Source organism: Mirounga leonina, unplaced genomic scaffold (genome assembly GCF_011800145.1).
Source record: "Mirounga leonina isolate KUSES-001 unplaced genomic scaffold, KU_Mleo_1.0 Mir_173, whole genome shotgun sequence".
Lineage (NCBI taxonomy): Eukaryota > Metazoa > Chordata > Mammalia > Carnivora > Phocidae > Mirounga > Mirounga leonina.
In genome coordinates this window covers 18340344-18364959 of record NW_023270447.1, presented here as the reverse complement: position 1 = coordinate 18364959, position 24616 = coordinate 18340344, and the positions used below count along the sequence as shown (strand labels likewise).

Here is a 24616-nt window from a genome sequence, read left to right as displayed (position 1 = left end):
GGAGGAAGGAAAGGAAGGAAGAAAGCTGCTTTCTCCTGCCTTGGTCATAGCAACTCAGAGGGATATTTCCAGCTGGCTTGTCAGTGAAGGGGGCAGAGACCATGACGGCTGGTGGAGCTCATCACTATCACTCATAAACCATATGTCCTCTGAAGAGAGGTGTTGACAGCACCATTTTCACCTCAGAGGAGGGGTATTTCCTGCTCCCATGGAAGAGCACATATGAGGGATATTTAACAAAGAATGCATTACAGACTCGTTGAAGAAGCTGCATGCCCCCCAAGAAGACTTACTCCAAAGGGCTGTGGGGAAAATGGGAGCAAGATGTAGTCTCAGACGCTCACAGGAGGCTGCCAGAGAGGTCCCAGAGTCACCAGTTCTGAGCCACCCTCTGTGTACCCAAAGCTCTGCATCACAAAGGCTCTATTTAGAAAGTAGGGAGGTTTTACAATTGGCACATTTCTGTAAACACATAGAATTAATTCCAATTTTACAGCTCAGTTACTCCCTGTAACACACAGTCCATAAAGCATTTACAGTGTTGTTCGAAATCTATTACTATTTACATTCCGTTCCCTCCATGCAGGTAGGATGGATCTAGGAACTTGGCCAGAGTCCTAAGGAAACAGCTAGGATTAAATAGAAACCACAAAATGTACAGCAATAACAAGAACCCCAAATGGGACATGCAAAGAACAGGGAACCCCAGATGAAGAGGATCCTGATCACACGGGGGTAAGCTCAGGGAGACAGGAGGGCTTGGGAGGCTCCCTTAGGAGGCTAGATGGATATTCAGCCCTACCTCATAGCCTACATTTTCTTTGGATTTATTCTTTCAGCACCCCATCAAAAACATCCCCTTTTGTTTTTTTGGGGGGGTGTTTTTGTTTAAGTAATCTCTATACACAATATGGGGCTTGACCCCAAGATCAAGAGTCACATGCTCTACTGACTGAGCCAGCCAGGCGCCCCCAAGAACACCTCCTTTTGGTACTCAGAGATGGATGTCAATGTCCATTGCCTCGTGTCACGCAAATTTCTCCAGCAGTATTCTGCCCCCAACACTGCCCTAGGTCAGTGCCCAGGGTCCTGTTGACATGGAGACTATACCCCTCATGGTTTCATAGCTCAGCCTCCTGACCCCTTGTTACAGGCTGCCCTCAGGGAACCAGAAAGGTCCCTTGCCTGGCCCTAGAGTGAGTTCACTTTTCCCAAAGGTAGACTCAGGTTTGGTGAGACCTCAGGCTCATATCATTTCTGTCCCTTTAAAATAAAAACAATGCAAAATTACAAATACAAAATCAGGTACAGGGCCTTAAAAGAATCCCAAGTCCACATGCTTAAACCCACCTTTTCAATAGACCCACTTCTGCCCCTCCCCGAGCTTTGACCACCCAAGATCTTTGATGGCTCCTGTCTGGTAGTAGGAAGCAAGGCCTGACCTTATTTCCCTGGCACACAGAGATGCCTAATTGTTGGTTTTCAAGCTCAGGGTAGAAATTAGAAAGATCAGAGTAAGAAGTAAAAAGAAGCCCAGCAAAGCTGAGGACTATTAATAGATTGAAGCACTGGGTTAATCAATTAAAAAGTAATCATTTTAAAATATCATTTTAGAAACTTACACAGAATACTTACTGGTTTATTTTTTTTTTAATTCTATTTATTTATTTGAGATAGAGAGAGCAAGCAAGAGAGAGCAAGAGAGAGCACAAACAGGGGAAGGGTCAGAGGCAGAGGGAGAAGCAGACCCTGCTGAGCAGGGAGCCTGACGTGGGGCTTGATCCCAGGACCCTGGAATCATGACCCAAGCTAAAGGCAGATGCTTAACCGACTGAGCCACCCAGGTGCCCTAATATTTACTGGCTTAAATAAACTTATGAGATGTTGTTTACCAGCATACAACATTTTACATTTATACATTTTTGTTGTTACTGCTGTTATTCTTCAATTCCATAAACCCCGGGGAAACTGATCACCCATTGCCTTGGGACCCAACACCCCGGATATTGAGCTGTTACTGAGCTATATACCAAATAACGTACTAAAATCTGCCTTTCGCCCTGATAGCTGGCCTGGCGGCCACTAAGGCAAGAAGCACAGCTCATCTCCTGCTTAGATTTGATCCCTTGGCTACTGAAGCTGCTGTGATATGAACAGAAGAAAGAAACATTTCAAGATCCATAGTGAATTACACCAATGAACCAAGTAGCTAGACCCAGCAAGGACATACAGCCCCTGCCATCATAAGGGCTGAAATCTATGATTGCAAAAGTATAGTGGCACCTTAGACCAGAGCAAACCACACAACAGGAGTTTCAGCCCAGGTCTGCGAATAACCCTCATGTGAGCTCAGCATCTCCAGGCCAGGTGGGGGTACATCAGGCTCCGCTGGAAGGACCCCAACACAGCAGTAAGAACATGTCCTCTGGATGCCACGGCCTTTGTTATTGGAAACCCCAGGCCGGAGAGGGAAATGAAACAGCTAATTAGGGACAGAGCATCATGTTAGGAAACCAAGTATAACTCTGGGAGCAGTAAAGAAAGGTTCCGATGGGGAGGAGACTCAGGCCGGTAAGGGGAGGGCAGAAGCACCCCAGGGAAGGAAGGGACCAGGGACCAAGAGAGGGCCCGCCAACTGCCCTTGGCTCCAAGTCCTGAGGAGTCAGTGCCTCTTCAGTGGCCAGAAACAGTTCTCCAAGGGCTAGTGCTGGGCTGCCATCTAGCTTCAAGCCAGCCAGGAGAGCCGACGAGGCTGGCACCATACTTCTGACTCCGGTTGTCAGGAAGGGAATGAAAGTATTCTAAAGAGATCCCTGTTCCTATCAAATCTTTTCACTTTGGAAGCTTCTTGCTGGCATTTCCTGGTTGTGTTGGGTCCTCTCACCAGACTGGAAGGTCCCTGGGAGAACATGCCTTATCTAAATAATAATAGATTCCTCTCGTGGAGCTCTTACTGTGTGCTAGGAATTGCTCCAGGCATTTTATCTTCAATTGTCTCACTTCATCCTCCCAATGCCATTTTATACCTCAGGAACTCGAGGCTCAGACCAGACTTTATTTGCCTAGGAAAGCACAGCTAATTTAGTGGATAATTAGCACTCAAGTCCAGGATATCTGATTCTAAAGCCATTTATTAAATGTTTGCCAAATTCATTGAACTAGTTCCTACTGGATATGAAGATGTGAATACAGTCAGCTCCCGATGCAATGATTAAAAATAATCCTAAAGCAATTCATCCAAAATTCATCACCATTTGACCCCAGAATATACTTTTGTCCACATAGTTAAGCCATATGTAGGAACATGAGTATGTTTGCTATTCCAGGAATTTATAACTCTAAACAAAACGATAAAGACACTCAATAAGGAAGCTCAAAATGATGAGTTTTCCAACTCTGATTTTCCTTCTAGAAGTTCTCCCTATACAGACATCCGTCCTGAGCCTGCTTCTCCTCTCCATCCTAATCCTCTCCACTTTTAATTTCCAGTTCCAAGCTCCCTTGAGCTTCCACATTCACATATTCAGCTGCTTCTTTGACATCTCCACTTAGATGGCTAACGGGCATCTCAGACATCCTCCACAGCAGACCCCTGTGTCCCACCACCTTCCCCACCTGTCCTTCTCCCAGTCTTCACCATCTCAGGACGTGACATCACCTCCCACCCAACTTCTCAGATCAAAAACTTAGAAGTCATCCCTGATTGCTCCTCCACAGCCCGCCCATTGCTGATTCTTGCTGGTTCCTCCTCCAACATCCCTCCCGGATCTCATCTAAGCTGTCATCAGCTTTGTGGGTTCACAGAGGAAGCCTCAGTCCTCTCATCTACAAAATGGGTAGCCCAGATAATTTACTTTCTGAATTTCTATTTTGGTCATCAAATTGTTAAGAAAAATGCTAATGTTTTTCAGGGATAGCCCTGCTCAGAAGAGGGGGATTGTCTTTTCCAGGTCTGTGATTCTGATAGAAGATGTAAGATGCCATACATTCCATTACCAAAATATTTCCTGGTCTATCCACCAATTCATATGACAAAATTCTTCTCTTGGGAAAATCATTTACCCATTTTAGGTGAGGGTTGGCTTTTGTTTTTCCTTTCTGATCCCAGCTGTTTAAAAAAATAATAAAACTTGAAGAAGATAATATAGATATTTCATCTTTATATAAAAACAAAAGTTAAAGGTTAACTTACTCAACAAGAACGTATTTTTTAATGACAAAGATGGTCTTAAAGGAAACTGGGCAATCACGAACTCCCTTAGCAGCATTAAATAAATTCCTCTTCTGTGAAGTATCAGGAACGGTTTATTTCCCCATGCCCTCAAAGGCAATCTGGATTTTCAGTTAGCCATCACACAGGTAGACTGAAAGAGGAGCTGTAGTTGCTGGTAGATTAATTAGAATTTTTTTTTCAAATATTTTTAACACACTCTTCCAGTTACGCAACCAACCTTAAAAAGTAGATCTTAAAATCTTGGAGTCTGTAACACTTTGGGTCAGTTTATATAAGAGAGAGAGAGTGTGTGGGGGGGAGGGTGAGTGTGTGAGTGTGTGTGTGTGTGTGATCTCGCCCAGGATCTCTTCGCAATCTGTGCTGGTCTGTGTGAAGTGGTGGGCCCCAAGCAATAGTGCAGAACTAGATAGCACAGCTCCAAGGCCGCGCTCTCTCATACACATTCCTGGGAAATGTAATCTTGTGGTTTCCAATCTCATTTCTCTTAGAATACAGATATGAGTGAATTTTACTTTGAAAAGAACACATGCACTTTGGTTTACATTAAGATTAATTTGAGATATATAAAGAAAATAGAGCCATTTGGGACCAATATTTGCTAAATCTGAATCTCCATGCTCCTGCATCAGACTTAATTAGTGCTTACTTTCTAACTTAATTGTGACAGGCTTCCTTCTGTTTACATTTCTGCAATTAAACAAACCATCACCTCCTCAGTGATCCCTCTTGAAGAAGAAATGCAGCTGGCTTGAAAGTTAGCTTTTATAGACTAAACAAACAAACAAAAAAACATAGTCTGCTCCCCACCCAGCTGTTAGGGATATATAAACTCGTATTGACAACCAAATGAAACATATAAATGACAGTCTATTTCTTTCAAAATTTACAGGAGTGTACTGGGGTCATAGGGTGACTGATAATTTAATTCTACCGCATTAGTAATGGAGAGCCCCTCCTGGTTGTTTTTCGGTCAGTTACATGAGAAGCTAGCAATTAACGATTTAAACTTTAAAAACAACAGTATTGATTAATTCACATGCCGTGACTTTCCATTTGAAATTAGAAATACTATAGAAAAAGTAGATCTCTCACTGAGATCCTGGGCCCATCATTTGATATGTTTCTAAAACAGCACCTTCTTAGATTAGGTGGTGGGTGATGGATTAGGGCTCCATTTAATTTCCTGGATTACCGAGAGGCCTAATTCTAACCAAATAGAGAATGTAACTTCCGATCTCAGTGTGTGCTCAGGATGAAGATAATTCCCTAAAAAGAAAGAGCAGTTTGAAGCAACTCTGAGTTGTGGTTAATAGAGCAGGATGCAGCGGTGGGCAGATACAGCCAGCGAAGAGAAAGAAGGTGGTCTGAAGTTATAAGCACAAATTAATTCCCTGTAGTTTGTTGGCTTTTGAAAGCTGTGACTTCGGGTTTACCTGACTCGTGACCAAGGACGGAAGAAGGAGCTGCCTAAATCACGCACTGAAGGTAATGAAGACAGGGGTGACTTAGTTTCCAAACAATGTGTTCCAGCAACACGGGACTTTCACTTCTGTGCTCACTGGTGGACAACGGCGCTTAGTTGGCTAAGCCACCCTCACGAGTACCAACCGTTCCCATGGCACACCTCAACTACATTTGGACAGCAGACCTTTCATCTCCCCTTGCCTGGAACAATGATTGATTTGTCATTGATTTGGAGCATGTTGGGTTTTTGTTGGCTTATTAACAGACATTATCCTGTACGCTTTTGGCTTGTGAAATTCCTGCACTGAAACTGTGTTAAATAAACTATTGGCAAAGACAATCTCAGTCCCTGAGCATGAATTTGCCCCCAAACAATACAATCATACTGATGAGAAGAGACCATATCCTAAGTACCGCTTGAGTGGTCCCCCTTTGATGCCTCATATTTAAATGTCTTAAAGCACAGAAGCTCTCATTGCCCCAGCAGAGGATGGTAGCAGAAACGTTTTTTTTTTTTTTTTTTGTGGCATGACAGAGGCTGTTCATCCATACAGACGTTATGCAGAGGCTCATGTTATTAGAGCTTCTCTGAGGTTAGAGGGCCCAAATAAAAACTTACTTTTGGGAAAAGACACCATGGGAGTTCACAGGCAGGAAGGGGGGAGTCAATTGAGATTCTAGAATCCATACAACAGCCTGAGCTGTCAAAGGCGGACGGTAGGCGTAGAGTGGGAACACTTGATCTGAAAAGCCCAAACAAAAACCCTCCCCACCACCCCCCACCTCCCACCTCCCACCCCCCCCAGAGATGTTGAGCTTCTCGGGAACAACTAAACATTGACTATAAAGAGTTCTAACTTTGGGAGCCTGAGTTGTGGCCCCTTTGGCCAAGTAGAACCCTAAGGAACGTTGTTCTACGTCAAGAATCACTTTGACCCTGCACGGGAATTTGTACTTTCTTGTTTGTTGCACATCCCAGCAAGGAGTTGCTTCATTTACCTTTCAAAGGGTTGGAGAGAGGACTCTGAGTGCCTGGACCTGCCCCCCACCTCCTGGGCCTCAGTTAGAATGGTTTCTCTGGCACACAGCAAACCATTCCTCCTCAGAATGGCCAGTTCATTTAGTGCGGTCACGAGCAGCAGTCTCTTCTCTGTGCGGGCTTTCTCAACGCATGATCATTCCCGCCAGGTGATGTGAATATTGTGGTTCACTCTACTTGTTTGTGCCCTATAGTATTTGAAAGAAATGATGTAAATTGAGAAATCTACCTAATCATATTGTTGCGTTCCTATAATCAGTAAGTCTTTGCAGTCAATAGCAGCCTTGTGTGTGTGTTGGTATGTATTTTCCAGGAGACCCGTGGCAGTTTCCAAATGTCACCACTTTACTTTGCATTTTAATCTCCCACCCTGGCAACTCCTTGGCTAGGTGCTCGGTGAGTGTTAACATGAAGTGAAAGCTGGTAAATTTGATACAAGGGCCCTTCACTCCTTTCTTCCTCCTCCTCCCCACAACACATCTAGAGTGCGTGCACATGCACACGCACACACACACACACACACACACCGCAGAGTGGAGAGCCCTGTGCTAAAGATGGACAGCAGATAGAATGGTTCTCCCAGGTTTTCATATGAAGCCCCTGTTGCCTTCATTTGGTGGGGCAAGAAACTCGAACTCACAGGACATCTTTGACTAACACAGTCAATAGCAGAGTGAAAAGCCACCAAAATGACATTTTGCACTTAAAGCTGTCAACCAAAGCTTAATCTTCCCTTTGTTTTTTAATAACTATTCCTCACTGAGGACTTGCTAAGTACCGTGCTTTGTACTAAGCACTACACTTAGTGCTGTTCATGCATTAAATGCATTCAGCTCCCAAACCCTGTGATGTACATATTATTACTTCCATTTTATAGACGGAAAACCAAGGCAGGGACTTAGAAAATTTCCAAGTTCACAGAAGAAGTAAGTAGTGAGGCTAGAATTTGAACCCAGATCTCCTGTGCTTTTCCCAATTATATAATACTGCTCTCGTGCGGCATTCTTCAAGAAAATATGGTTTCATGGAAGAAGCACCACATTCGGAGTAAAGACACTTCTTCGTTCAAGTGTCAGTTCTGCCTCCAAATGTGAACTTGAGCAAGTAATTTGAACCTTATTTTTTTTTTATTTTACTTATTTGTTTGTCAGAGAGGAGAGAGAGAGAGAGCACAAAGCAGGGGGAGCGGCAGGCAGAAGGAGAGGGAGAAGCAGGCTCCCCACTGATCAAGGAGCCGGATGCGGGACTCAATCCCAGGACCCTGGGATCATGACCTGAGCTGAAGGCAGACATTTAACCAACTGAACCACCCAGAGGTCCCTAATTTGAGCCTTCTGATTTCATCTCTACCTTTCTTGTCTATAGAGTTCCACCAGGATTATTGAGAGGTTCAAACAAGAGAACGTGTGGAAAACCATTGCAACCTGAGGTGTGCTTTAGATGACATGAATATGGTGGAAGCCTGCTGCCCCGTGGTACTGGGCGCATCCCACTTTCTCTTTGTTTGAACTGTGACAAAGGCAATGCATAAAGGCCTGTGTTAACATGGTTCTGGAGCCTTGTGTTTGGATTTCACATTAAAGGGAAGAGTCCCAGGCACCTGGATGGCTCAGTTAGTTGAGCGATGGCCTTCGGCTCAGGTCATGATCCTGGAGTCCCGGGATCGAGTCCCACATCGGGCTTCCTGCTCAGCAGGGAGTCTGCTTCTCCCTCTGACCCTCCCCACTCTCATGTGCTCTCTCTCTCTCTCTCTCTCTCATTCTCTCCCTCTCTCAAATAAATAAATAAAATCTTTAAAAATAAATAATTAAATAAAGGGAAGAGTCCCAAAGGTTATGAATCTGAAGTCAAGCTGTGCTTGCTACGGAGTACAGTTTTTGCGTCTGTGCACCGTGCTGCCCAGAGCAACGTCTGCAAGGAAGGCGCTGTACCTTTCCAGGAATGAGAAGAAACGAAAAAACTCTCAGTGCCTAACTTTGTAGAGCAGTAATTCTCTCTGAACAGAGCTCACACCACACTGTTTACATCTTTGAAGAGAGTGATGATGTGTGCCAGGAGAGCTCTCCTTGCCATTGTGAGAATATATCAACATAGAAGCAGGATCAACATGTGATTTATGATTTGTGAGTTTTGCCCTTCAGCCAATAGGTTCTCACAACCTCTGCTGCCGTCCTCCACGGAACTTAACCCCTATTCTATTAATAATTTTGAGTGAATATAGGCGCAAAGTTTACTATTCTAAATACTAATGAAAAATATTTCCAGATTCAATTTTGGTTGGGCATTACCCATCGTTCCTCCAACCTGTAATCTAAGAACCAGGGGCCCTCATGGAGCTAAGCCTCCCGCCTTTCCTTGTTAGAGCTGGCCGCACCTTTAGTAATCACCTCCTGCGAGGGATTTGGCAGAGAGTGCTAAACCGGGTCGTCGTAGATATAAGGCAACAGAAAACTCAGGCAATGAGCCAAATAATTAAAGGTGAAAAATCCAACCTTTTCATTCATCAGATACTGGCAGAGAATGCTTTCAGAATTCCCCTTAACCTTTTTTATTACATTGTTTTGTTCTGAAGTATTTGTATGAAGACATTTAATGAAGGTAATAAAAGGGCAGGGGAGAAAAAGACATTCTGAATGTAAAATACAGAATATATCTGTATATATCTGAATCTAGGCAGAAAGAACAATTTGAGATGAAATCTATGTTTGGGAAAATTGGAAGCCTATTTTTGGGATACATACAATCAGAGGCATAAATACTACCAGACGATAATTGAAAATCCTTCATTTTTACTTTGTATGTATGGCAAAGGGATTTTTTTTCTAAAACTTGAGCTTGAGCTCTCAAATGGGGTTTGGGACAGTAAACCTCTGTATCTATAGCTCAAGATGTCCCTGCAGCCTGGGCCAGAGGCTTAACTCTGGGGTGACCTAGTAAGATTTGCTGTTCGAGGTGCCCCGACCATGAACTCTGACCCCCATCAGCTGTCTTGACATTTTCAGCAACTTGTTACAAAGAAACACATGAGAGAGGATGAATAGACACTCACCCAGTCCTAGCCACACATGTACTATTGACCCAATATTATCTTTATTATAAAAAGTGCCTTTTAGGATACCACTCGGACCTGCCTACCTTGAGAAGTGAAAATAAATAAGCTGTAACCAGTATAGAATCATCATTTTGACATATTGTTTAACCTACAGCTCTATGTTACATCAGAGAAGGAAATTTTAACCTCTCAGAAGCCTTTTGGCAACACAAGAGGTGAGGTGATGTTTTCAGGACAATGTAATAGTAGACGGGTTTGGATGCTTTGGGCAGCGAATACTGCAAACACCAACCCAAACTGACTTAAACAATAAGGACACTTGTTATTTCCAATAACAGGAACTCCAAAGGCAGGTGGGCTCCAGATGGAATGTGTCAGGGCTCTTTTGCAGGTCTCCCTGATTCTCGTCTTGCCCAAACCCTGCATCAGTTTTGCCCTTGTCTGAGAGCAAGATGGCTGCCTCTTTGCAAGATGACAACATCCACAGGAAGAAGAACCTGTCTCTTCTTACTTTTCCTTCTTGGGAGCAAGGAAATGTTTCCCCAAATCCCCTCGGCAGACTTCCCACCTTTCATTGGACAGAACTGGATTACATGCCTGTTTCTAGGGGACTCCTGGTGATTGGTTTAAAGTGAATTTGCCTATGGAGCCCATCCCCTGAATAGCACTGGGGAGAGAGAAATAACTGAGCAAAGGCACATCAGGAAGGAGAGAAGAAGGAGGGACAAATCTTGAGTAAGCAACCAACTGAGTCTGCTATAGAAACCTTGGCCTTCACTGAGTCTGAGTGCATTACCACATGCTTTTTCCTCTCAAGACAACATTACTCACAGTTTACTCTGCAGAGTTTCCTATCAGATTTTTATGTGAAGCATCATTTTTCTCTGACCTCGTGCAGCAATCTTGTTTCTTTTTTCCTTAACAGAGACCACAATGGAAATCCTACTATAAAAACACTTGAGTGCCATCAAAGGATCAGACCATATAAGGTGCTAGGGACCTTTTTTATTTTAAATAAGAAACAAAACTATTTATACTTTTACAAGGAGTCTGCCCTATTTTAGTAAATATTTGGCAAAGCTTCTTGATTAAAAGAGCAAACTGACCCTTGTCTGCAGGGTTGTTTTGCCATAACTGAAATCGTTCATTAATTTTCTGAAAATAGAAGCAGCAAGTGTGTGTTCTTTTGCACTGTGACTAAAGCCGTGCTTGTGATTTGTTTTAAGCTGCATTTACTCAGCATAACTGGTCAGGTGTCTTTTAAACCTTGGTCCTAATCAGACCCCATTCTGAGTCACAATCACCAAATGGTACTATTGGGAAATAATCTCCTGTGGATAAAGCAAAGGTCCATTAATCTGGCCCTGGACAGTGTGGCGTGTTTGACAGTGCATTTCAAACTGGATTTCAGAGGGCCTGGATTTGCTAACAAACCCCAACTGTTTTGAGAAACAGCGATTCCCTAGGTTATTAAACAGTGCACATTCTGAGAGAAGCCTGTTGAGCACCCTATGTTCCCGATTCATTGGCAGTAACTCAGTCTGTGGTGTGGGATTTGTAGGAAATACTCCAGACCCAACCACCTTCCCTTCTTTAAAGGCATCCTCCTGCCAGCTCAATTTGGAAGGGTGTGATGCAGCTGCAAGGAGGATTTTTAAGTCACTCTCAGAAATTTTTGTAGGACAGCTGTATTGGAAATTATCCCAAGATGCCACATGGCAGATTGGGCTGACGCTGGCCAGCAGGCTGGGTGCAGGATGGGGAGGTGACTTATCCGGTGCTTCGCTGCTAGGTCCCCGTTCATGTGTCATCCTCTGGTTCCTTGCGGCTCCCCAGTCACTGCTGGGAAGTCCAACACCCAACTTTCAGGTGGGCAACTCAAAAAAGGTCTGGAATACACTAGTTGTTTCTGGTCCTCCACCACCTCACTCGCTGAAAAAGGAGAAAAATAAAAGTCCCACCTCATAAGTCTAGTGAGATTAACAACTCACTAAGAGCAGTGCTTGGCAGGAGGTGAGAGCTCAACAAAAGTATCCTGTGAACAGTGATTCTTTCTTGATTGTTGCCAGGATACATAGAGATACAGCAAAAAGAACGCCAAGCTAGTAGAGGGTAAGAAACTTCTAGTTGCAGCTATGTGACCTTAGATTAGTCACTCACCTCAAATCCCCAGTTTCCTCTGCTTTCCTTGGATGAGGATTTTATGCAGGTGACAGGGCTTTATTAGCCATAAAACTCTGTAACAAATGGTCATGTGCATGCAGATCACCTGGGGATCTTGTTAAAATACAATCCGTTTCCGTAGATCGGGCATGGGGCCTGAGATCCAGCATTTCTAACAAGCTCCCAGGTGACACAGATGCTGCTGGTCTCAGGACCCCACCACCAACCCCCCACCTCCCACCTTTCTGATCGGCTATACAACGTAAGGGCAGCATTCTGGTTATCAGGCCCACAGCAAACCTCCAAGACCTTCAAACTGTCCCGCTGAGGCACCCAGATGGCAGAGCAGATAAGTGACACGCGCCTCCTAAAGATTCTGCAGGAAGTGTATCTCTCTTGGTACCTAGTTTCAAAGGCTTCTTACCTGTTTGTCAACTTTTGCCTTCAGTCCCAGAGCCATCTCACACTTTGCTCAGTGTCCTCTCGCTGGTCTGGTGCTATGACGTCAGCATTCTCAAGCCCCTCCCTGAACAGTTGGTTCCGGTTCCCTGGCAATTAGCACCTTCAGGTTATGGCTGGGCCAGGTTACCAGAGGTTGCTGTCGGGAGGACAGGTGAGATACCAGGGGATGGGTGGATGATAAATTAGATTCTCAGCCTGCGAGCCCAATTCTGTTTAAGTTGCTGGCCACCTTATAAGCTTTGGTATGGATGGGGCACAAGAGAAAGTCAAGGCAACAGCAAAATCCAGCACAGGAAGCCCAGAAAACTGTGAATAACAAGAAAGAGCCTTGAAAGTCAAGTATGTTTGGGTTTTAAGAGAATTGCAGAAATTTTAACAGGCCAACACAGCTGAGAGGCCTTAATTAAAAGTGGGCCAGAGATTAGGTGTCTGGAACTTTACTTTGGGTGCTTCTGGGGAGTCAGGAAGTTCGAGAGTTTGGCATTTGAGAATGATTTCTTTACCCAGGAGATGGGTTCCAGAGATGCCCACAGGAAGTGTGACTTCAGGGTTTACTATTGGCTGCCAGTTTCCCCCTTTCTTCAGACAGTCTAGCGGTGGCAAAATGTACGAAAAGAGGACGTTTGGGCAGGGCAATGAGAACTAAGGAACAAAGGAGACCACCAGGTAACTCCTGCTGTCTCTTTCAAGACTCAGCTCAACTGACGCTCGCCTGGGCCAGTTCCCTGGGGGTGGAGGCTGTGACCTCTCAGGATCCCCAGCTCCCATCCCAGGCCTGGGACCAGTAAACATGTGGTTGGTTACATGTTTCTGGAATGAGAATGAAGGACAGAGAAGAGAAGGGGGACGAAGGAAGAGGAAACCCAGGAGGAAAGAAAAGGGAGAGATGGAGCAAAGCTTTGGGCAGCCAGCCTTTCATGGTTCCAAGAACATTTTCCAAAATCCTTCCAACCCAGGTCCTATTAAATGGCTCTGCTTTCCAGCATAGCTTGATGGCACAGGTGTAGTAAAACTCAATGATATCTGAGTCGGACTAAAACGTCACCCTCTCCCAGGCACAGGAAGGAAGAGCTGGCTAACCTCTATCCTGCTGTTGATTGCCTTTGGGTCCGAGGCCAGGTGCCAGAGGAAGCAGGCAGGGCGCATGCCAGAGCAGACGTGGTGGTCCCCCACCCTCAGACCAGAGGGCCTAGCTCCTCAGGCGGCCACCTCCACGGAAGGGAATGGAAGCCACGCAGCCAGAAGGCTAGCTGACGCAGCATTCCCCAAACCTACAACAAGGAGATTGTGTTATTTCAGCCGTGCTTGGTTGGATGGCAAATATGTGAGCAGCTTCACGAGGATCCGGGACGTTGCCGAGTTTTCGGGTTCACAGCGGAGCTACCGCACGAGAGTTATGTGCTCCCTCCACCCCCCCTGCGCGTTTTGCAAAGGTGCCAGCTGTGCAAGTGTTCCGATCCACCCCCCAGCACCTCCAGGTGTGCTCAAAGGGGGTGCTGAGATGAGAAAAACTCACTAAACGCCACATTCCTAAAAACGCTGCGGATGCCTCTGGCCCCAAGCTTCTTGCTGCAATGACACGAAACACTTGCGCTAGTTTTCCGGGGCCTCAGGTCACAGCCTGCAGAGAGGGGGCATTGCCATTCTCACTCACGGGTAGGACCAGAAAACAAAGTTTTAAATGTCACCATTCCAGCGGAAACCCAAGATGAGATTTTGGGTCCAAATTGTAACCTTTGGGCTGACGTTTCCCCTCTTATAAAACTCAAATGTTGCTTGCAGTCTACTTCACGTCTCAGATTCCTGCATGAGTCTGTGGAGTGCTTTAAAACACTTCTGGGAGCGCCTGGGTGGTTCAGTCCCTAATGCGTGGACTCTTGATTTCAGCTCAGGTCGTGATCGCAGGGCTCTGGGATCCAGGCCGGAGTCCGGCTCCTTACTCAGCTGGGAGTCTGATGGAGATTCTCTCTCTCCCTCTCTCTGTGCCCCTCCCCCATTCTATCTCCCTATCTAAAAACAACAACAAATTTCTGAACACAGACTGTGTGTGCATGTGTGTGTGTGGTGAGGTTGTAAGGTGTCAGCACACTGAAGCGAATTTCCCAGAATTCACTGCCCCCTGTGGTTCTGGTTCTGGGTGAGAGCTGGCAGACAAAAATGAGGCAGCCATTTCCATGCTCCCAAGGTCTGGGGAGGCACCAGGCACTTTGGCAGCTCACCTATGTTGTCAGGCCTATGTTGGGCTACTTTGTTGATGTGGGGCTCCCTCCTCTCAGGTCCTGGGCCAGGTACATGTGCAGCTCCGACAAAGGGCACCAGCTGCTTCTGCAGGTCACCCATATCCTCAAAGCTGCAGGCAGGGATACCAATGTGGGTCCTAGTTGTCCTCATGAGTTCCAACTTGTCCCTGACTGCATATCCTCTTTTCAGTCCCTGCTGACCTACGGTGACTTCAGTCCCAATGCCACATGCAGAGGCAACAGTCTTGGAAAGACTTCTCCACCAGGTCCTACGATTGCTTCAATTCCAACCCACATTTAAAAAAAAATCTCATTATATATCATGCATAGTTGGCTTTTCTGATCGAACCCTGGCTGATACAAAGTATACAGCCAGCTCAGGGGCACAAACTTGCAAGGATCATGTGAATGGATGACAGCTAATAATCTCCAAGCCTAATTTTAGTCATTAGTCTGTTGTCCCTTCTCAATGGGGACTTTCATCAGGAGTGTTGTTGACCAGTTGACCAAACTGGCTGCACCTAGTACAAGGTGCTTTTATTTCCTCTTTTCCCCTTCCCCACAGTGGTTGTCCACAGTGGTTCCCCTGCCCTGACTCCACTCCCTAGAGTTTCTTGCACCTCTGCAAAGTTCAGGGCCAGCTGATGCAAACTCCCACGCCTCAAAATGTCCCAGCATTTCCTCCCATACTTGCTCCTTCACGTCTCTTTCAGCAAGAATGATTTCCCTTTAACCTATGCTGACCCCTCTTCCTGGGCCAATGCCTTCCCCTCATTCCTGCTTTCTCCATCTTTCTCTCAGCTTTTCACATCTTTCTCTCCCTTTCCATGGAATCCCTCCCTCTGCCTTCAAGCCTATGCAGCTCGCCTACTCTTTGTTAAAAGCACCTTTCTTTGACACTGCTGTTTCTTCAAGCTACTTTCATGATCTCTCTGCCTTCGGTCAAACTTCATGAAAGGAAACTATTGCCTCTCTGTCCCCAGCACTCCTTTTCTTATTTGCCCCTTTCAAAACAAACTTTGATCCCTACCTTCTATCCCAGTGGTAGACTTGGATACACACTGGAATCACCTGGGGCCCAGGACCCACTTCCAGATATTTTGATGTAATTTTCCTAGGGTGTGGCTTAAGCCAGGGGGAGCATCCTGCCCTCCCAACATTTGCAAATCCAATGCTCTTGAAGGGGGAAGGGAACAACTTTCTAAGCGGAAAGCAGTTTAAGAAAGCAGAGACAAAGATGGCCATGTTTGCCTTCCTAAAAATTTTAAAGCTTTCAGGTAAATTATTTTGCTGTTTAATGAGCAAATTTTACATCTTAATACCCAAAGCTGGTGAGAACAAGTTTCTCATTCATTGATAATGACTGGATAACTATGTATAATCTTCTTGAAAAATAATCTAGCAAACTACATCCAGACACATATAGATATACATACTATTTAATCCATTATTTCTACTTCTAAAAATATAAGCTAAAGTCCGTAAAATGCTCATTGTGGCAATATTTATAATAGTGAGAAATTAGAAGCAACCAAAAAGAGAATAATAAATGTATTGTGCATTTAGTGGTTGGGAATACTAATGTATAAATTAAAGGATAATTATGAAGGGAGATTATAGCAGGGAAAAATGCCTATGATATAATGATAAATGGGATGAAAGAACAGGTAGGGGGAAAGTTGGTAAAGACATTGTACTAATCAAGTCTGGTTTAAACTAATATGTAGCTTTTCAAATGTCAATTTCACAAGTTAATAATTCTATTAACTTGGAAATTTGGGCAAAGAAAAGGCATTCTTTTAAAAAAACACTTCCAGCCCTCTGTAAATTTTTAATTTTGCTATATTTGACGTTTTCAAATACATTTAAAAACAAAGTTAGCAGGCTGGTTTTATCCTGATCATTATGCTCACCCTAAGCTTGAATCTTGTAAACACAGCTCAACATGATCACATAATTCCATTTAACCTCATCCCTTTTTAGGGAAGCTGTTCTCATTTCTCTAGCTGTAAGATTTATGGGGGACATTTGACTTTGTGTACTCTTTTCAGTTTCATCGGCAACATGATTTCTCCAGTGAGTTTTTTTTCTTGTGGCAAAAGGAAGAAATATTCAGACTTGCTGCAAAATGTTGATTCCAGAAAGTGATCCTAAGGAATATTATTCTAAGCTTTTCCTGAATTCCCTGGGATAATAATTGATGGTGATTGTGTTTTGGGGTCCTGGTCTGGCCCAGGAAAGGGGGTTTGGAGTAAAATAGAATAGTTAAAATGAAGCTATGAAACAATCATTTGATGGTAGAAATACATCTGATAGTGAAACAAAACACATAAGTGATGGTGGGAAATATAAAATGGCCTCTGAGGTTTTTAAAAATTCAAGATAGAGGAGAGGCTTATAGTATAATATGGATGGGACATCTCCGACTTCTGAAAGGCACACTGGAGGGTGTTTCTCCCACCTGGATTTTTGCCACCTGTGGTCAGTATTTGCTACCCTCTCTCATAAGGACTGAGCTGAATGTGAGTCCTCTCGTAAGCTCTGTCTTGTTCCAGGTTAGTGTTTCATTTAGAGAAAATGGATGTTGAGCATTAAGAACAGGGCCCAGATGGTGTCACGGTGAAATCTGGCACCAGCTGTGTTGCTCGGGGCTTTATTCAGATCCAGGGGATACTGTATCCTGTTGGGACCACACTTAGTTCTCTGAGGGAAAATCAAGTGACCTCCACCTTTCCCCACTCCCATCTCTGATTTCCGGCGAGGATGCTTTATAGACCCAACTCTGAGATAGGTTTAAACATGCTTTTATTAAGCGAACTGAGACTATCTTACCAGTTCTTGCTCAAAAAGTACAGATTTCTATTTGTTTCTTCTTTTTTGGAAAAGTCCTAACCTGTCTGAAGCATGATTCCTTTCAAGCCTGCCGTACTTTTCTTTGGAAGCCTCAGGGTGTAGTTAAAGGCACTGTTCATTCCCCTTAGCCCGAAGTCCAATTTGAGCCCAACAACATCCTGTTTAAAAAGCTCAAACTTTGTTTACTTATGTGACCTAAAGGTTTTCACCTTTTTTTTTTTGCCTCCGAGGACTCAAGGCTAGATGCATGAGGTTTGGACTGAAAGCAAAGTACTACACAGGATCGTAGTATCTTCTGGACAGGACTGTACCTGTTCATCATTGTACAGTTTGGAAGCCTTTTGTATCAAGGACAGCGATGCATTTATATGAACTTCAGGAATGGCACAGAGTTTGAGGTCAATTAGTTAAAATGATATACGGTATACCATTTTCCACTTCAAATTACAGAAGCATTTCTGTGAAATCCACAGTACGCGAAACATGCAGCTTCATGACATCCTCTGCATACAGATCTTTCCCATCAGGGGTGTTCTGGAGGCAGAGGGCAGTGGGTAGACTGCCAGACTCATGGGGCTGAAGCCAATTTTCATGGTAAAGGGAAAGATACGTTGGCAGTATTAGAAGAGAAGGCAGTCAGCATTGACTTCTCTGTTCAGCATTTGTTTACCACTCACATTTCCTGAGGAGCCACACTGGGCTGAAGGCCAACTTTGGTACTGCGTTTACATTTATAATACAGTGAAGGAACTGGCAGGAAGCTCCCTGAGAAACATTAACAACGTGAGCCCAGTGACGCAGAAAGAAACTGAGGCAGTGATCTGCAAATGTCTAATGTGGGACTTGGACGTGGAGCCAAGTTTCCAAAGCTTGAGTGTGCTCTGAGTCCAAAGTGACTTTTTAGGAGGTTACGTGTGAACCTGGTTGTGTGGGTGGAGGGCCACAGGGTCTCCTTAGAGCACAATTCTGAGAATCCAGACTATGTGAAATCCTTCCTGGTTGTGCCAAAGCCCACCGCACCAGTTTGGGAAGGCTGCTTTATTTCTCTGGCAAGAGAATGGTGGGGAGAGGACAAATTAGGGCATCACCAGAGGCTTAAGTTAATAAAAGTCTCCCATAACCTTTTAAAGAGATCAAATAAAAAATACATAGAGAAAAGCGAAGTTGGTGATTTAGGCTTTGCTTAAAAAATATAGCATATTTAAGAAAAAAAATAAGCCAACGTTTTATCTTTTTCAGGAGCTTATCCTCCACACAAGCTGTGAAAAGAGTTTCTAAAACACCCACCAAATCATTCAGCTTCCCTGCTTGAAGTCCCTCTCTGGCTGACTGTTGCCCTCAGTACCCAAGCCAGGTTCCTTGGCTCTGCAGTCAAGAGCCTCTGGGATCCCGCCCTGCCCACCTCTCCCGAGTCAGCTCCCGTCCCCCCAGTGCCATGCACCCCTCCTCTGGGGGCTTCCAAAGACTGTGCCCAGAACGGTGAAGGGCCCTACTGCTATGGTCACAATAGCGGCGCATCAGAAGAGGAAGGTGATAAAAGGCTTCGTCAGACCACCCGCCCACGGCCAACAGCACAGAAACCCAGAAGACCCTGTGGCCACCCTGGGTGATACTTACACCAACAGTCAGGGTTTCTCCACTAATATTCAGCAGATGTTTGCTTTATCTCCTCGTCCTTGTTCTTGATCCTACTTTCCTGGAACTACTCTGATTTTGTCCATGAGCTTTGTGAAGGGCACAGATTTGTCTGTAGGGAGCCTGGAATGCACAGAAACAGGAAGAGGGGTGCTGCTCTGTGACAGGACGAGGCTCCCAGCAGACTGCCGAGGGCCGGGATGCACAGAGGTACCGGGTAACCGCGGCGTGGGGGAGACCCAACATCCATCCAGCTTTCTCTCCACTCCCTTGGGGCCAGACAGCTGCCATACCTTCTGCATTTACTTTCTGGGGCAGGGTTATCTTGCTCATCTTCCTCCAGGCCTCCCACCGAACTGGTCTTGCTAGTTCTGCCCTAGAAGGGTTAGGTCCTCTCTGGACAGCCCAGCTGCCCCGTTGCCCACAACCTCCAGTTGCTTCATGATTCTGTCCTGGATGGGGCCAAGGCTCCTCACCAGGATGACAAGAGAGCAGCCTTGTCTCCCTCACCCTCAGATCAGGCAGACAATGGGTGAAGAAACCAAGTGATTGCAGCAGTCTTACTCTGAGAAGGTACTGGGCCAGCTCTTTACTACTTTTTAATCCTCTCCTTCATCCTCCTTTGAAGGTCTTGTCCCGATTTTTCAGTTTGAAGCTAAAATTCAGGCTCAGGACTTTGCTGGAGGTTATAGCTAGAAAGGGACAGAGCTGAAATTTCAAACCAGGCCTAATTTCAAAGACTGCTGTCTTACACTATGCTTATTATTTGCGCTTACTGTGGGCTACTTTTCTATGCACTTTACTTGTAATAACTCATTTAAACCTCACAACAACTCTAGGAGGGAGGAACTTTCATCTTCATCTTACAGAGGAAAAACTAAGGCCCAGAGAGGTTAAGTTACTTGCCTAAGGTCACACTGCTAGTAAGTGGCAAGGACAAGATTCAGCCCGACAGCCTGGCTCCAGAGTCTGTGCCCCTCACTCCTACGAACCACAGCCCCTCCAAGCTCCAACATCCTAACACTGTCAGCACATCTGTCTTAGGCCAGCACGGCGGGAAGGCACTGAGAGAGGAACATAAAGGGATCTATGTCCTGGCACTCAAGGAGCTTACAACATTCAATGGGTCAAGGGGGCATGAGGCCTTTACAAAGATATCCCAGGGGTCATGTCCACCCCACATCTCCAGGCTGACTTCTAAAACCTACAGCAGAGTTGCTTTTTGGAAATCTTAACAATGCACAGGCCTCAATGCTGTCAGGGGAGGCTGAGAAATCGCAAAAGTCTGTCTTTGGCTTTATCTCTTGGATAGAGGAGAAATCCACAGTTATGTGGGATCTAAGGAGAGCCAAGCTTCTGATACTGTCCAGCTCCGCCTGCAGTAAAAGGCAGGGGCCGGAGCAGAGGATGACCACGGAGGCCTGACCAAGAGGGCAGCTCCGCAGCAAGCAAGAAAGCCCGGTGCCTCCAGTCTGTGCTCGAATTGTCTACAGGCAGCTAGAAGACTTTGTCTCGGCATCTGTTCAACATCATCAGCCCCCCTGGGCACAGTCGGGGCTGGGGCAAGGACTGGGAGCTGCTGGGGCCAGGGACACTGGTTTCTGTGTCAGTTCTCCTCAGGGTCCTCTGGGACAGCCCCTGGCTCATTAGCACATGGTCAGTTAAGAACACAAGCTTTGGAGCCTGACCAAGTGGGCATCGAACTATGAGACATAGGGTGAGTCCCTGAATCCCCCTGTGCCCGTGGATACTTTCTCATAAAATGAGGCTTATAACAGTCCCCACCTCACAGGGCTGTGCTGAGGATGAGACTACACAGAACTGTATAGAAGTCTCTGCTAGGCCATTCATCTATACTGAGTGGCAATGGTGTCTGCCTGTCTCCTCATCTAGACCATGCACTTTCACCTGAGGGCAGAGCCTGATCCATGTGCCGACACACAGGTCCTGTCAGTATTGGCTGGCGTGATTGATGAAACAGAATCCTATCCTGCTCGGCCATACTGACAGGTCTCCCTACGCTCTGGCCCCACTGGCCATGACTGGAGGCCTGAACAGGTGGGTCTGCCGTTCCAGGGAATGGTTTCCTCTGAAGGCCCTCTTTGCTACCACATGGGCCTTCATCCAGCAGCGGAACGCAGGAACTCAAACTATGAGCCAGGTTTCCAGAGCAGGTCAGCAGGAGATGCATAGATTCTTACTTCCTTAGCCTTCTGACTGCTCAGCATCCCCAACTTCTCCATATCACAACAATTAATCCCAGCATTTTTCCCCTCTCCTCCAATTACTCCTGTACAGTAGCACTTCTCAAAGTTTAACATGCATACAAGCCACCTGGAGATCTTGTTGGAATGAGTCCAAGGTCCTGATTCAGCATGTCCAGTAGCAAGGCTGTACCCTGCTGCCAGGATAATCTTCCTCATGCACAACTATGATCGTGTCACTTGAACGGACTTGAACAGATCTTTCACCCTAACACATATACGAACAGCAGATGAACCCATGAAAAGATGCTCAACAGCATTAGTCAATGCGGTTTAAAACCACGACCGATTGCATACCTATCACATACCTATTAGAAGAGTTAAGAATAAAAATACAATACCAAGTGCTGGTGAGGATAAGATGTGCAATAACTAGAATTTCCATACTCCGCTGGGGAGGATAGAAAATACTACAATTGCTTTGGAAAACAGTTTGACAAGGTTTTCTTTTAAATAAAGTTAAATACACACTTATGAACACTGGTCTGACATAGCGATCCTACTCTTACATGCTTAGATATTTGCCCAAGGGAACTGAAAATTTACATTCACACAAAAACCTGTGCATGACTGTTCTTAGGGAGTCTGTTCACAACCACCAAAACCTGGAAATAACCCAAAAGTCCTTCAAATGATGAATGGATGAACCCACTGTGACACATCCACAGAACAGAATAGTGGTGAGAAAAGAAGGGAACGTATGACTGTTGACATACAAAAACCTGGATAAATCTCAGATGTGGTATTCTAAGTGAGAGAAGATAGACTCAAGAAGCTACTTGCTCTATGATTCCATGTATAGGACACTCTGGAAAATAAAACTAGAGAGACAGTCAACAGATCGGTGGTTATAAGGGGCTATGTGGGGGGAAGGGTTTCCTGCAAAGAGACAAGAAAATTCTGTGGCATGATGGGGATGTTCTGTAGCTTGGTCATGGTGGTATTTACAAGACTATATGCATTTACGAACATCAGAATGACAAAAAGGATGAATTCTGCTGCATGTACGTGACACCTCAAAAGCAGTGACAGTGACAAGAACTTTTCATGGTTCCCATTTGCACAAGGAATTAAAATAAAGTCCAAACTCCAGAACCCCTTATCTTTTCTAATTATTGGTACTATTCATTTTCTTAAATGCTGGCTAAACTTTTCCGCCACTCAAAGGTGCCCTGGGTTTTCTTCCCTAAGTCTGTCTCATCTCCTGGAACAGCATTTTCTTTCACAGAATAGGTAGATAATAAACACTGAGTGAATGAATGAATGTTCCTAATATCCCTTGATTTCCCATTGCCCCCAAAAATGGTGCCATAGAAAGATAAACCTACAAGGTCTTGTAGGTGCTGCCTTTCTAACAAGCTGCTTTCTCTCCAAGGAGCTCAGTCTTTTGTAAGGGCTTGCTGACTCTGGTTGATTCTTTGGACGCAGGCAAACGAGCTGAAACAAACCCCCAGTGTGCTCAAACCCCTGGGAGCTGTTTGCAGCCTTGGAAAGGGCCTGCCTTGGCACACATCTCACTGGCTTAGGATCCTCCAGACTCCCCGCTGCCAGGCCCAGGTAGGAGAGAGGCCAGCTCGCTGACAGGAGGCCTGAGGTGGTGTCACCCAGCCTGGCCCTGGTGATTGATTCCCCTGTCCTCACTCACTCGCTAGCAGTAGGGCTCCTCAGTCCCCACATCCGCTGCCTGCCTGGAGGGGGAGGCGGGGAGCGCTCTCCCTGGCAGGTCTGTCCTCCCAGCGCTGCCTCCCAGACCTGCCTCCCAGACCTGCTCACCATTTCCTCAGTCCTCCATGCTCTCTCCTCAGCCCCAGCGCGCAGACTCCCTAGAGGGAAATGGATTCTGAGAGCCTGAGGTGCTGGTTTGAGGGTCCCAATCAAGAACCGCAAATCTTTGAGCCTCCACTACCAAGATAAGCCCCGAAGGAGATTCACAGACACATATACATACAAATACACAGAGGGGAAAAATTATATCCCTGAAATGGTCTTTGGCCACAAGCCCCCAAATTGTCTTCAGATGAGCTAGGAGGAGCCAGGTTTTTTGCAGGCTACAGGCAGATCTGAGCTTTAGTGAAAATCTGGCTGAGGGTGAACAGCACCTTCACCTTAGTCCTCCAGACTTTACCCTTCTTGAGGAAAGGAAAGACAAGCAAAGGGGGAAGCTGTTTGCCTCACTGAGGCTCCCTCAGATAACGCGGCCCTACTGCATCTTTGCTCATCAATGGTCCACGCATCTCTTTTTCGGGTGGGATGAGGTGAGTGCTCCCGAGATTCCCCTGGGGTCCAAGGATGGTGACACAGACACATTTTTTAAACCTGCAGCATGGATATAGACTCCTTGCCAAGGCCACTTACATAATTTGTGGGCCCCAGTGCAAAATGAAGATGTGGCATCCCTTATTTAAAAAGCAGAGAAAGAAGTGCCTTTGAAAGTACTAAAACATAAAGCTTGTTCGTTTCACCTGTGGTCTCTGTTTGCCGTGGTGTTTTTTATTTGCTATAGAGCATTGCAAATAAAGACAAATGAACATTTTAGATTATTAGCACAAATTTTTGCCATTCATCTATATATTGTGCAATACCTGTTTTACATGCAAATGTAGAGCATTTAACTCACGTAGAATCACTAACGTTACGCAGTTTGTATCTCACAGCCTGTATATGCCTATGTACTTCCTTCTTACTGAGCGGTACAGACACTGCACAAAATGAATACATTGTTTTTATTTCTCATCTTGCTATGCATGTGTTCTACCAACACTCTGCTTTTGGCTTACTGATGAATAGGAAGGACTAGAAGTAGGGGTGCCTGGATGGCTCAGTCAGCTAAGCATCCAACTCTCTTTTTTCTTTCAAGATTTAACTTATTTACTTGACAGAGAGAGCGAGAGAGCACAAGCAGGGAGAGCAGCAGAGGCAGAGGGAGAAGCAGGCTCTCCGCCGAGCAGGGAGCCTGATGCAGGGAGCCCGATGCGGGACTCGATCCCATGACCCTGGCATCATGACCTGAGCCGAAGGCAGATGCTTAACCATCTGAGCCACCCAGGCACCCCAAGCATCCAACTCTTGATTTAGCTCAGGTCATGATCTCCGGGTTGTGATCTCAGGGTCACGAACTCAAGATTGTGGGATCAAGCGCCACATCGGGCCCCGGGCTGACCATGGAATCTGCTTGAGATTCTCTACCTCCCTCCCCCTCTGCCCCTCCCC

The 24616-nt window shown here is 45.5% G+C and overlaps 1 long non-coding RNA gene across 1 annotated transcript in view; it reads right to left on the bottom strand.

Moving 5' to 3' along the window:
- Positions 1-24253, bottom strand: part of LOC118019154 — a 93732-nt gene extending 69479 nt beyond the window's left edge. The window contains exons 1-3 of the long non-coding RNA XR_004681587.1: positions 19125-24253; positions 12377-13685; positions 6698-6925 (exon numbers count right to left, since the gene is read on the bottom strand). This is a non-coding gene — a long non-coding RNA (uncharacterized LOC118019154). The remainder of the gene's footprint in view (positions 1-6697; positions 6926-12376; positions 13686-19124) is intronic.
- Positions 24254-24616: the final 363 nt, after the last annotated feature.